Source organism: Bidens hawaiensis, unplaced genomic scaffold (genome assembly GCF_021521415.1).
Source record: "Bidens hawaiensis isolate Kalapana, Puna unplaced genomic scaffold, B.hawaiensis_p1.1 tig00005195_1, whole genome shotgun sequence".
Lineage (NCBI taxonomy): Eukaryota > Viridiplantae > Streptophyta > Magnoliopsida > Asterales > Asteraceae > Bidens > Bidens hawaiensis.
The window spans coordinates 6,914-20,818 of NW_027491335.1; the positions used below are offsets into that span (position 1 = coordinate 6,914).

At 45.1% G+C, this 13,905-nt stretch overlaps 1 pseudogene; it reads left to right on the plus strand.

Moving 5' to 3' along the window:
• Positions 1-7,546: 7,546 nt before the first annotated feature.
• On the plus strand, positions 7,547-12,638 carry LOC143629503 (protein JINGUBANG pseudogene; annotated as a pseudogene).
• Positions 12,639-13,905: the final 1,267 nt, after the last annotated feature.

Below are 13,905 nucleotides of genomic sequence, written 5' to 3' on the forward strand. Positions count from 1 at the left end.
CTGAAGCCTGATCCTGAAGATCCCTTCCCGCTGCTAGGATAGATTTAGTTTGTATAGATTTACTTTCTTGTAGGCGGGTAGTTACCCGGCCATTCTTGTAACGAATATTTATGAAATGTAAATCTTTGTACGGCTAAGACCGCTTGTTTCATTGGATTCCTTGCTTTATAAACGTTATATGACTTACATACTTTAGTTTAAATTAGCAATTTTCCAAGTGTTTAGAATAAGTTAACCTTTGAACGTGGTAGATAGGTGTGAAGTTTTGCTTCCTCTTCCGTGATTGTGCGGGTAGGACCGTCACTTGCACGTAGTAGGATGGCTAAACTTTACCATCTGACATGCGTGTAGGTTTTCCTCATCTTTGAGGATAAGTTAACCTTTGAACGTGGTAGATAATAGGTGTGAAGTTTTGCTTCCTCTTTCGTGATTGTGCGGGTATGACCGTCACTTGCACTTAGTAGGATGGCTAAACTTTACCCATATCTGACCTGCGTGTAGGTTTTCCTCATCTTTGAGGATAAGTTAACCTTTGAACGTGGTAGATAATAGGTGTGAAGTTTTGCTTCCTCTTTCGTGATTGTGCGGGTATGACCGTCACTTGCACTTAGTAGGATGGCTAAACTTTACCCATATCTGACCTGCGTGTAGGTTTTCTTTATCCTTTTTTTTTTTTTTTTTTTTTTTTTTTTTTAGGATAACCTTTGAACGTGGTAGATGATAGGTTGAAGTTTTGCTTCCTTGTTCGTGATTGTGCGGGTAAGACCGTCACTTGCACTTACAAGGATGGCTAAACTTTACTTACATCTGACCTGCGTGTAGGTTTCCCTTATTTTTAACGTTGTGTTTTTGCGGGTTTTGCCGCCTTCCACACGTAACGACTTACTTCTTCCCGTTTATGCGGTGAATACCGGCACCAGTGGGAAGTTCATAAGTATAAAGGTAAACACATTATGAAAGGAGAATCATTTCCATTAGAAGTGGCTCTAGGCCTTTTCTTTACAAGTTTTGGAATTGATCTACATATAACATTTGCGTAATTGAGCTCCATTCCATGTTCTTGGGATGGGAGTGCCATCGAGCCTTTCGAGCCGGTATGCGCCCTTTCCCAGGACTTCTTTGATAATGTATGGCCCTTCCCAGACCGGGGCCAGCTTTCCCGGGCTCTCTTGGTTTGAAGCCTCGTTGTTACGCAGTATGTAGTCTCCTATATTGAAGTTGCAGAGTTTTACCCGCGTGTTGTAGTACTTTTGCATTTGTCGTTTGTAGTTCTCTTCACGCACTGCGGCTAAGTCTCTGCGTTCCTCGGTTAGCATAAGATCCAACCGTCTTTCCGCATCATTGTCTTCTGGCTGAATCAAGACCCTTGGTGAGGGTAGACCAATTTCGACCGGGACCATGGCTTCAGTGCCATAAGTGAGGCTGAACGGGGTTTCTCCCGTACTGGCCTTCTTCAGCGTTCTGTTTGCCCAAAGGACGTGCGGAAGCTCGTCCACCCAGCCGGATCTGTGTTCCAATAGTCTCTTCTTGATGCCTTCGACGATGCTCTTATTTGCTCTTTCCACCTCACCATTACCTTGCGGGTGTGCCACTGAGGTAAAGGTGTGGGTGATTTGAAGTTCTTTTAGCCACTGTTGTAGCTTCTTGTCAGCAAAGTTGGTGCCGTTATCGCTCACCAAATTCTGTGGAAGTCCAAAACGACAAATAATAAATTCCCAAATAAATTTTTTGATATGTTTCGCGGTTGTTTGGGCTAAAGGTTTTGCTTCTATCCACTTGGTGAAGTAGTCGATGGCTACCACTAGGAACTGAACATTTCCTGCTGCTGTAGGAAATGGGCCTGTCACATCGATGGCCCACTTCTGAAATGGCCATGAAGAAGTGACTGGAACAAGTTCATTCTTCGGGCGGTGCGTGTTGGGTGCGTAAAGCTGGCAAGACCTGCATTTTCTGATGTATGCCAGTGCATCCGTATGCATCCCCGGCCAAAAGTATCCCGCGTTGTTTAGCTTGGCTACAACAGCGCGGGGACCTGCGTGTACTCCACAGATGCCTTCGTGTACTTCCCTTAGGAGGTAGTCAGCATCTTGGTTGTCCACGCATCTTAAGAGTGGGCCAAGAAAGTTACGTCTGTAAAGGATGTCATTGACGAGTTGATAATTCAGTGCCTTACAGCGTAGTTTTCTTGCCTGTGTTTTGGACTCCGGTAGTGTGCCTGTCGCAAGGTATTTTATTATTGGTGTCATCCACGTTTCCGTGCCGGTTTGGATGACACAAATTTCCTTGTGCGGGACCGAAGGTGTCTAGAGGAGTTCAATGCGGATATCCTTTCCTAGGTGGGTAAAGGCTAATGAAGCAAGCTTGCTTAACGCATCCGCAGATTTGTTTTCACTTCGCTTGACGTGTATGACTTTGCAGTCATTGAAATCGCGCATAAGGGATTTTGCTTGTGCGAGGTACAGGGCCATTGTGTCGTTCACGGCCGTGTACGTCCCGTTGATTTGATTGGCTACTAACATGGAATCCACGTGGGCTTCCAAGTTTTTCACTCCCATCTTACGCGCAATTCTCAGCCCAGCCAGGAATGCCTCATACTCGGCTTCGTTATTCGTACTTGGAAAATCCAATCGAATAGCGTAGGTGTATTCTTGGCCCGCTGGGTTGGTTAGCTTTAGCCCTGCGCCTGAACCCTCGTTATTGGCTGCCCCATCAGTGTAGAGTCGCCAGACATCATTGATGTCTTGTGCTGGAGAGGGTTTAGCCTCTTCCTGGCACTCTTTTTCCCGCGATGCAGGCACTTCTGCAATAAAGTCGGCCAGAACCTGGCCCTTTATGGCTGGTCTTGGCTTATACTTTATCACGTATTCTCCCAACTCAATTGCCCATTTGGCTAGGCGTCCCGATAACTCGGGTTTGCCTAGAACGTTTGCAAGTTTGAAGTTGGAGAGGATGGTGATTGGGTGACCCTGGAAATATCGTCTTAACCTGCGTGAGGCGTGTAAAAGTGCTAAGACTAATTTTTCGAGGGTAGAGTACCGGGTTTCTACGTCTGTTAGGATACGGCTGACATAATAGATTGGCATCTGGATGCCTTTTCGCTCTACTAGCAGGACTGCCCCGGTTGCTCTATCAGTTGCGGAAAGGTATAGGATTAACTCCTCTCCCGCTTCTGGTGCTGTGAGTGTTGGGAGTTCGATCAAGCGTGACCGAATCTCCTGAAAAGCTGCTTCCGCTTCTGGTGTCCAGCGGAAGTGCGTTTTTTTCAAACAGTTTCTCAACGTTGACACGAAGGGGAACGACTTATCCGCGTGGTTTGCCAAAAAGCGATTAAGTGCCACCAGTCGTCCGTTCAGTGTCTGAGCCTGTTTGATGGTAGTAGGTGATTCCATTTTGATAATGGCTTCGACCTTTTCAGGGTTCGCTCTGAAGCCATCTTTAGTGACGATGACCCCCAAGAACTTCCCTTCTTCCGCTCCAAAGGCACACTTGCTCGGGTTGAGCTTCATGTTTATCTTCCTGAGCGTGTTGAAAGTTTCTTCGATGTCTTTCAACATCGCTTCTGGGTCAGGGCTTTTGATGACCAAGTCATCCATGTAGACTTCCAAGTTCCTCCCAATTTGGGAATGAAACTCTTTGTCCATCAGGCGTTGGTATGTGGACCCGGCATTCTTAAGTCCGAATGGCATCATTTGATAACAAAATGTGCCATCGGGCGTCCGAAAAGCTGTTTTGTCCTGATCATCAACGGCCATGTGGATTTGATGGTACCCCTTATACGCGTCCAGGAAGCATTTAAGGCGGAATGGTGCCAACGAATCCACCTTAAGATCAATTTCAGGTAACGGATAACAATCTTTGGGGCATGCTTTGTTCAAATCCTTGAAATCTATGCACATGCGCCATTGTTTGTCATTCTTCGGTACCATAACGGGATTTGCAACCCAAGTTTGATATCTACTAACGCGTAAGATGCCTGCGTCAAGAAGTTCCTTGACTTGGGTTCTACACGCGTTAGTTTGTTCTGGCCCCATTACTCTGCGCTTTTGTACGATCGGTGTGACAGCCGGATCGCATTTGAGCTTATGCTCTGCCTTACTCCGGGGTACACCAGTCATGTCAGCTGGTGTCCACGCGAAGATGTCGGCGTTCCTTTGTAATAAGCGCTTAAGTAAGGTGCGTGTGGGATCAACAATTGTTGGGCCAATGGTTACGGCCTGGTCAGGGTACTTGCCATTGAAGGCCCATCTTTCTGGTTCGGTGATGGTTGGTTTAGCCATCTTTGGTTTGGGTTTAGATGAGACAGATGCGATGCATACCTGGGGAATGCCGGTGATCATCGCTACACCCTCAGCTGTTGGCCATCCCATCATGCCGTGGACTGAGGATACCACGGCGTTGAATCTTGCCATCCCGTCTCTCCCGAAGAGAATGTCGTACGTGTGGTGTGGCTTCCTCATTACGACAAAGTCCACATCTTCTGTGCGGGAGTGTTTTCCATCTGTAAGAGTGACGGGGAAAGATAGGATACCCAGGGAGGTGCTTGTGCTGCCATCAAACCCTTCCATCGAGGCGCAGATCGTTTCCAGGCGCTCCTTGTCTTCGTCATCTAGCTTGTCGAAGAACTGCCTGTACATCACCGTTGACGAGGCGCCATTGTCAGCAAGAGTGCGAGAAGTGATGTAGTGCCCCAGCTGGCTTTTTATGACGATAGGGCCTTCTTTGCTGGGTCCTCCTGGCACTCGCGGGAAGCGCACCTCAGCTTCCTTCCACGCGCATGGTTCTGGCGTTCGCCTTTTTCTTCCTCTGATGTTGCCATGAACCATGTTGATGCTGATGTCAACGGGCTTTCGTCCGTTGCCCCGGTACCGGTTGTCGTTCTGTCCTCCCTTCTTGATTGATGCCACCAGGTGTGCCAATCTTCCATCCTTGACGAATGCTTCAACAATATCTTTCAAGGATGTACACTCTTCCGTACCATGACCTTTTGTCCCGTGGAAGTCACAGGATTTGCTCTGATCCGCATTAGGTCGGTGCCGGATCACTGGAGCTTTTGGCCACGGTAGCTTTTCAGTGGCAAATATCTCCGTGACGCTTTTAGTGAGTGGCGTCCACCGGTGCTTTTGGCTTGAAGGGTGTGTGTGATTTCTTCCGCCAACAAGAGGGCGAGAGCTGGATGATGTGTCAAAGTTTACCCTTGACTGCCAGATACCTAGCTTCCTCTTTTTGTTCTGCCGGGCGATCCGGACATTGTTCTCTCTTGTCCTCTGCGTGTAGAGGTGTGTACTCTGGGGGAGGCCCTTCCCAGTTGCTTCTCTGTCTCGGCAAAGCGCTTGGCCGCCGTCATGATGGCATCCCATGTTGATGGCATGCCATCCTTACCCGTCAATGTGCGGATAAGCTCCGGGTATTCGGCGCCTTGGATGAAAGCGGCGCGAACAAGATCTTCACTTACGTTGCCGAGACTTAGCTTTTTGGAGTTGAAGCGGGTGATGAAGTCTAATAAAGATTCATCCTCCTCTCTAACGCAGTTGAGGATTGTCCACTGTTCCTCGGTGTATTTCCTCTGTTGGCTGAAGTGCTGGCTGAACTTGTTCTGAAAGTCCGCCCAGTCATATATGTGGTGGACCGGTAAACGATCGAACCATGCCCTGGCCGCTCCAACCAGAGTCATCTGGAACATATAACACCACGTGGGTTCCGTCCAGTTACTGACGGTTGCCCCCGCAATGAATCTGTTCAAGTGGTCGTCTGGGTCGGATAGACCATCATAAGTGCCAATGTTAGACATTTGTTTGGCACTTCTCGGGGCGATTGCTTCCGCAATGTCCCTTGCAAACTTTGACTTTCCTGCATTTGTAGCAGTTGGCCTAAAGGTTTTTGAGAAGTCACGCGGGTTTCTCTCCGCATTTGTTGGTTTAAAAGCTTCCCCAAAATTCCTTTTTGGCTGGGAGTCCGTTTCCTTACGCTTCCCTTTCGCCTTATGGCGAGGGTTTGCGTCGGTGTCGGATTCCTCTCTCTCCTCGTCTGAGTACTCGCACTCGCTGTTCATATTGAGTTGTTGGCGAGTACTGCCGAATTCGTCAGCCTGTTGAACTGAACGCAAGCGTTCATCCAATTCAGCTTGGAATTCTCTTTGACGTGCTTCGGCCCACGCCTTCATTTGATCTAGTGTTTGGCGAGGGGCCCTCGGTCGTTTTTCCAACTGGGCATCAGTGAACCCCAGTGGAATATTTACTGCACTTGCCCCGGCTTGGGTAGTCGGGGTAGTGTTCGTAAGATTTGTATAACCGCCGGTGTTCCCCCCAGTTGCTGGGGTTGTGGTTACCGGGGTTTCTTGGTCGGTTACTGGCCTTTGGACCGGAGTAACGTTAACCATTTCTTCAGAAATTTTGAAAAAACTAAAATAGTTCTAGCTTTTATGCACGGATGGCGCCAATGAAGAAACACTAAGTGAACCCACAGGCAGATTATAGATAATCTGGGGGTTAAGTAATGTTTCCCACGGATGAGGTCTGGCAGAGAAGGTTGTTCTTCTGGAGACCTGCAAAACAGACACCGTAAGCTCGTCACTGAGAAGGGGGGGTTCCTCCTTGTGACCACCCTCCGGCGTGAGAATCAGACTAGATTGCTCTGAATATAAGTGTATATTAAGAGATTGCTAGATAAGATTGAGATATCAGATGATGTCCTTACCATTCCAAGGTGTTGGAGTATTTATAGCCGAAGGTAGGTTTCCAAGCAGGTATAGCCGGCTGAATAGTATTCCTGTTCTACCAACAGTGGACTATGCACAGGCCATGCTGGTTGGTGGATAGGTTACGGCCAACAGTAATAAGGTCGGCTGTATACTGTTCCACCAACTGTAGGCTGCGCACGTCCCATCATGAGGGTTGGTGAGTAGGCAGCGGCTAATAGTGACAAACAGTACTAGAGGGTGCTCCTCCTCGTATTGTTGTCGGTGAGCTGTCACCCTGTGATTAGTTCATGGGCTGCTCTGGTCAAACTGTCTGTTCCGCCCATACCTTAGTAGGTATAGTACGAAAGACCTTCCAGAAGCATACGGACTGGCTTATTTAGGCGGGAGTGTTCCCGCCTTGCTCATTCCTTCATGTGACAACTGAAGTAACGAATGCCTTGTGCGTGTAGCCTTGCTGTTAGTGCGGGTAGCCTTCCCTGATGGCTTGTATCCGCAGCTGCGGGAACAGGCGGGGTACTTCACCATTGGGAGGCTTTCCCTGCGGGTACAGCCGGCGTACTGCGCGTAAGGTTCTTTGAGCATGGTGGGTCCTGCTGGAGCAGTTGGTCATCGCACAGACGTCCCTGTTCAAGGTGAGTCTTGCGGGTCCAACTGGGCTCTGCTGGGACCTACCTCTTCATAATATCTTTTATAGAAAGAAATACTTTTTTACTTTTTAGATATTGAACTATAACCTTTTAAGTGTTTAAGCGACTTTATCTCTTTCACTAGACCACCAACCAAAAAACTTGTGTCTATAATATAGAATACAACGTATACACTTTTATATATTTTATTTAAAGTATACAAGTATAAAACCAATAAATAAAAGTTGTGAATTTAATACATAAAGATCGCCAAGTTGATGGATAAAAATAACGGTCAAAGAAAATCTCAACTCATTTCGACTTTTATACGCCAACAATACATATTTCAAACCAAGTGTAGACACGCCGGTTCAAGCCACCGTTACCATAACCTTCTATATATTCCACCCTTCATTTTCTTCCACCAATTATTCAACAGATTAGTTAACATGACAAAGAACAAGAAGACCAAGCTCGGTGCACTGTTTCATAGCTCCGAACCCAACATTCTCGTCACAGCCGATCAAGACCAACATGACACCGCCAGCAGTCGTTCACATCACAGCCATAGCAACGTGTCGATTAACCCAAGTCCAATCAATTCTCCGAATGCATCCCCGGTTAATTACTTCATGTCCCCGGTCCACCAAACGTCGCCTTTTACAAAATCCCCGTGGAACTTTTCATTTGCTGGAGACCCAACCCTTCCGCCTTCCACCGGGTTAATCGGCTCGTTAGTGCGCGAAGAAGGACACGTCTATTCACTCACCTCGTATCGGGATTTATTATACACAGGTTCAGGATCGTCTTTTTTTTCACATTGTGTCTTTTCAACTCATTTAACGCATGAGTATCTAACCTAGTTTATTATACATATCAGATATCTTTATTATTATTATTACGGGGAAAATTAACGTACAAATAAAATTAATGTACTAATTGTGAAAATCAGATAGGGTAATTATATATATAACTAAAATAATTATATAATTACATCATATATTAATTATGTTATGTAATTATTCTATGATATAATTACATAATTACTTTACCTGTATATATAAATACTTTACTTAATTCTCACAATTATTACGTTAATTTCATTTTATTTGATTCAAACCCTTATTATTATTATTATTATTATTTTTATTATTATTATTTATTGATCATCATTATTTCATATTATGTTATTAAACCAATGCAACACACGTGTATCTAACCTAGTTTATTATTATACACAGGTTCGGATTCACAAAACATTCGTGTTTGGAAAAACTTATCCGAGTTTTCGGGGTTTAAATCTAGCAGCGGGTTAGTGAAAGTGATTATTATTTCGAACGAAAAAATATTCACGGGTCACCAAGACGGTAAGATTCGGGTATGGAGATATTCGGATTCGAAGAAATCGTGTAAACGGGTGGGTAGTTTACCTACCACACGTGACTTCATAATCAGCTCCATGAATCCCGGAAACTACGTGGAAGTCCGACGTCACCATAACGTTCCATGGATTAAGCACTACGACGTCGTTTCATGCATGAGTTTGGATGAGAAAAGCGGGTTATTATATTCAGGTTCTTGGGATAAAACCATTAAAGTGTGGAGACTGTTAGGATTAAACGCACACACGAAACTGAACACGACACGAAAGCAATAAACGAACACGAGGATTTAACGTGGTTCGGTCTAAACTGACCTACGTCCACGGGTGGCAACTAGGTATATCTTTATTGAGTGACCAAATATTACAAGTACATAATGTTGTTTATATAGAGACTGAACTAGGGTTAGTAAATTATTATGCAAGAAATCTAAACCGGGCCGGGCTTGGGCCCGACCGCCCACACCCGTCTCCTCTTTTGACTTCATATAATAAACCGGACCAACAAGGCCTACGAACCCAACAATCTCCCACTCGGAGGCCTTGAGTACTCTCGTCTGCACTCCTGATTGTACTTCTGTAATCTGAACATTAAACTTCTTCTAGTTGCCACCGCCTTCTCATCAATTAACCTGAAGGCCCGTTGAAGCTCCCCGGAGCTCCAACACGTCAGTCATGGCTGAAACTGCCCCTGACCCGTTCTCTGTCCCTACCGGCTCCCACTGTAACGAACTACCGGATCCTGAGATAACCTGAGAACAAACACTCTCCATATTCAGCAAGTAATTCATTGGAGAGACTTTTACAGCTGGAATACTGGTTTTCTTAATCCACTGTCGACCTGGAACTGTAACTGAAACACGACCTGTGCTCCTACTGTCACGATGTCCCCCAACTGATTTAACCTTCCTAGCTCGTTCATCCTGAATCTTCACTTTGGCTCTGGGTTTGTTACTTGCAAAACGAACCTTCTTCTGCCCACGAGATTCTGTGAACCGGATTTTGTCTTTCACCAAAACTGGATCCACTCCTTTCGATGACATATCGACCATATACAACGAACCCATTTTCTTGCCACGAGCAACCACGAGATTCCCTTTGACTACTTTCCACTGCCCATTCCCGAACTTAACATCGTGCCCTTGGTCATCCAACTGCCCAACTGAAATCAAACGTTTCTTCAAACTTGGAATAACCCTCACGTCTTTCAAAGTCCAAGAAGTACCGGCTGAAGTTGTCAAATCAACGTCTCCCATACCCGTAACCTCTAAAATATCATCATTCGCTAGTCGAACCTTTCCAAAATCCCCAAATTTAAGATTCTTCATCGTTTCACTACAGTGAGTGGCATGAAACGATGCACCAGAATCCATCACCCAAGCATCAACGCTACTCTCAACACTACAAACCAAAGCCTCATCACTACTGACCCCGTCATCTGTGTCGTCTTCTGTAACGTTCACCTCTTTCTTACCATTCGGACACTGATTCCTGAAGTGTCCTTTCTCTTTACAACCCCAACATTCAATATCCTTACGAGTCTTAGACTGACTCCTCTTCCTGCTCCCACTGCCTCGCTGTTTTCCCCTACCTCTACCTTCTGTGACTAGCATATTGCCTGATGATTCACCTGAACTTCTGCGTCTTGAATCTTCTCCCAGAATCAGATCTCGAATCCCATCGAAAGTAATATTTGTAGACGAACTACAAACTGCAGTCACTGTTTGCGACCAACTGTCGGGCAAAGAGGATAATAACAAGAGGCCTTGAACTTCATCATCAAACTTAATGTCAACTGACACTAAGCGGGACAAGATCGAATTAAGATTATTGATATGAGTTGTAACTGACCCACCCTCTTTCATTCGAGTTGTCACTAGCTCTCTGATAAGATAGACCTTATTCGCTGCCGAAGGCTTCTCATACATGTTGGATAGTGCGTCCATCATACCACGGGCTGTGGTTTCTTTCATGACGTTAAACGCCACATCTTCCGATAACGACAATGTAATACAAGCCCTAGCTTTCTTGTCTAACTTCTTCCAATCTGCTTCTGACAACTTTTCTGGTTTTTCATCCTCGAACACTACATCCAAGTCTTTCTGACAAAGTAGTGCCTCAATCTGCATCTTCCACCAACCGAACTTCTGTCCGTCAAACTTCTGTATCGAAAACTTTCCGTCTTCTGCCATGGCATTGACTAAAACGAAAAACTGGATAAAACAGAGACAGACACAGCAACACGAGCCTGAACTTAACGATTGTTCTACTGAACTCTGTTAAAAAAATCAACCTATTTATACGCAGCGGAATATCGAACTGAAAATCAGAAACCGAAACTTTAAACTGAAACGATAAACCTGACAAACGCGGTTGGCACTGGTTCTCCGTTTCTTTAACGCTTCTTCTGACTTGACAACGATTCTTCAATGAAAAATAGAATCCTGATTCAACTTGTTCTTGGTTTGGTTAGGCTGATCAGCGATAACAGGTAATCAGGCCGGCTTCACTGCTCGGCTACCACACTTATACTTCGACCACAAACCCGTAACGGCAGCTGGTTACTCAGTTCTGTCGGCTAGACTGCCCGACACGACTTTTAGCGGTTGATGCTTCTTGAATGACGATCGAACAAATCGGTAATAGGGTGGCACTACTGCCGGCAAACCCTAATCGAACTGATGACCAACAAGACGAACCCGGTGACCGCTGGGTTAATTTGGCGGCTGCCAAAAAACGAAACCCTAGATCAACCCTATCTTCTGCAACTCAAAAAACAACAAGCGTTGGCTTACGGTGGTGTATGGCGGTGGACTGAACCCTAGTCGCGATCGTCGGGCTGGGTTTAGTGGCGGCGAAACAGCGGCGGCGTAAACCCTAACGACAATCGGAGAACCGTAGCGGCGGCGGAACCCTAGCGCAGTAGGGTGGCGGCGGCTGGATGGTTTGGCGGCGACTCGGCTGGTTCAACGTGTTCTTCGCGTGATCCGAACCTAAGCTCTGATACCACTTGTTAGGATTAAACGCACACACGAAACTGAACACGACACGAAAGCAATAAACGAACACGAGGATTTAACGTGGTTTGGTCTAAACTGACCTACGTCCACGGGTGGCAACTAGGTATATCTTTATTGAGTGACCAAATATTACAAGTACATAATGTTGTTTATATAGAGACTAAACTAGGGTTAGTAAATTATTATGCAAGAAATCTAAACCGGGCCGGGCTTGGGCCCGACCGCCCACACCCGTCTCCTCTTTTGACTTCATATAATAAACCGGACCAACAAGGCCTACGAACCCAACAGAGACTTTCGGATTCCAAGTGTATGGAATCGGTTAACGCTCATGACGACGCGGTTAACTCGGTTGTTACGGGTTTTGACGGTTTCGTTTTCTCGGGTTCGGCTGACGGGTCGATGAAGGTGTGGAGGCGGGAGTTGGTTGGAAAGGAAACAAAGCATATGATGGTTTATAGTTTATTAAACCAAAGCGCGGCCGTTACGTCCGTGGCAGTTAATGCCAGGGACACGGTCGTGTATGCTGGAAATTCAAACGGGTTGCTGAACTTCTAGGAAAGGAGAAAACACACGCTGGCCCATGGTGGCATTATTAGAGGACATAAGCAGGTAGTGCTTTGTCTGGCTGCCGCGGGCCAGTTGGTGTTTAGTGGGTCTGCGGATAAGAGTATTTGCGTGTGGCGAAGGGAAAGTGGTGGGTTTCATTCGTGTCTTACGGTTTTGACCGGACATGATGGTCCGATTAAGTGTATGGCAGTTCAGGAGGAGGAGCGTGATGGTGGTGATAGGGAATGGGTGGTGTATAGTGGTAGTTTGGAAAAGTCGGTGAAGTTGTGGCGGTTGTCGGAGAAGCGGTGGAACTAACGCGCCGCCGTGGGAGAGTGTGGGTGGTGTTTGTGGGGCCTATGTAGAATTTTGTGGTGGTGGATTTGTGTACACTTGAAATATGGAAGCATGTAGGACCATTTACACAAAGATTACAGACTTTTGGAATTGAAATTAGTGGTGGGTGTGAATTGGATGTGGATGTGGATTTGGATTTGGATTTGGATTTGAATTTGAATTATGCAATGCATATATGATGTAATTATTGGTTGATTGTATAGATGAACAATTTGACATGAATAGGCTGGTTCAATAACATGTGTTATTTAACATGTGTATAAATGATGTAATAATTGAGACATTATATTGCATAGGGTCCATTGTTTTGGTAGCAAATAGTGCATATAATAAAAGACAGTTATTTTTCTAGACAGTTATTCCTTCTTATGGGTGAAAAACCGTAACATGGAGCTATTTTAATTTTCGTGAGCTTTTTGTTGTAAAAGTTGTGGTTCTTTGTAACGTGTTTTAGGTGTTCCTCTTTGTACTTTTGGACCTTTTGCATCTTGCTTGAGGTTCATTCTGTTTTCTTTATAAAACTTGGCCTTTAAAAAAAAGTTATTTTTCTAGATGTGTTATATTTATAGAGCTTACAAACATATAAGGGTATATGATATGTAAATACATGTGATACATGACACAAATATTTAATATCTACACGAGATGAACTCGTGTATAGTTCATTTTGATTGTATAATCGTGTCGGTGATAAGGACCAATGATGTGGACATCGATCGTATATAAGTGACGTGCGATCATAAGTTGTGTATCGTGAAAGTGTTCCTTCTTTTGCTATATAGAAAGTCATGAATCAAAAGACAACACGCCATCTAAACCCATATATGGAAAAAGAGTGTGTGCCCACACCCACCCACATCTTGAGGCCCATCATGCTTTTTAGAATGGCATTCGAATCAGTGCATAACGTTGAAGCCACTGAAGTAAAGTTGGATGCCTTTTTATCGCAAAGATCATTGTAGTTGTTGGTTGTAAGGGTTTAAACGAGCCGGGCAAGCTTAAACCCGGCCCCGATGTTGAATGGGCCAACTAGGCTTGGCTTGTGTATTTTAACAAACCAAAATTTAAACTCGAGCTCGGCTTATAAAAAACACAAGCTAGTTCGTGACCCATTGAACCATCTTGTTAAATTCTATTAAACAAAGGGAAAAAAGGCAAATAGGATGTTTTCGTTGGCAAGCATTTGAACAAGTTATACTAAAATTTCTAATAGTTTAGTTCTAAACTATTCAAAATAAATAAACAATAAGTTGGTTGGTTGTGGCTCAATGGTAG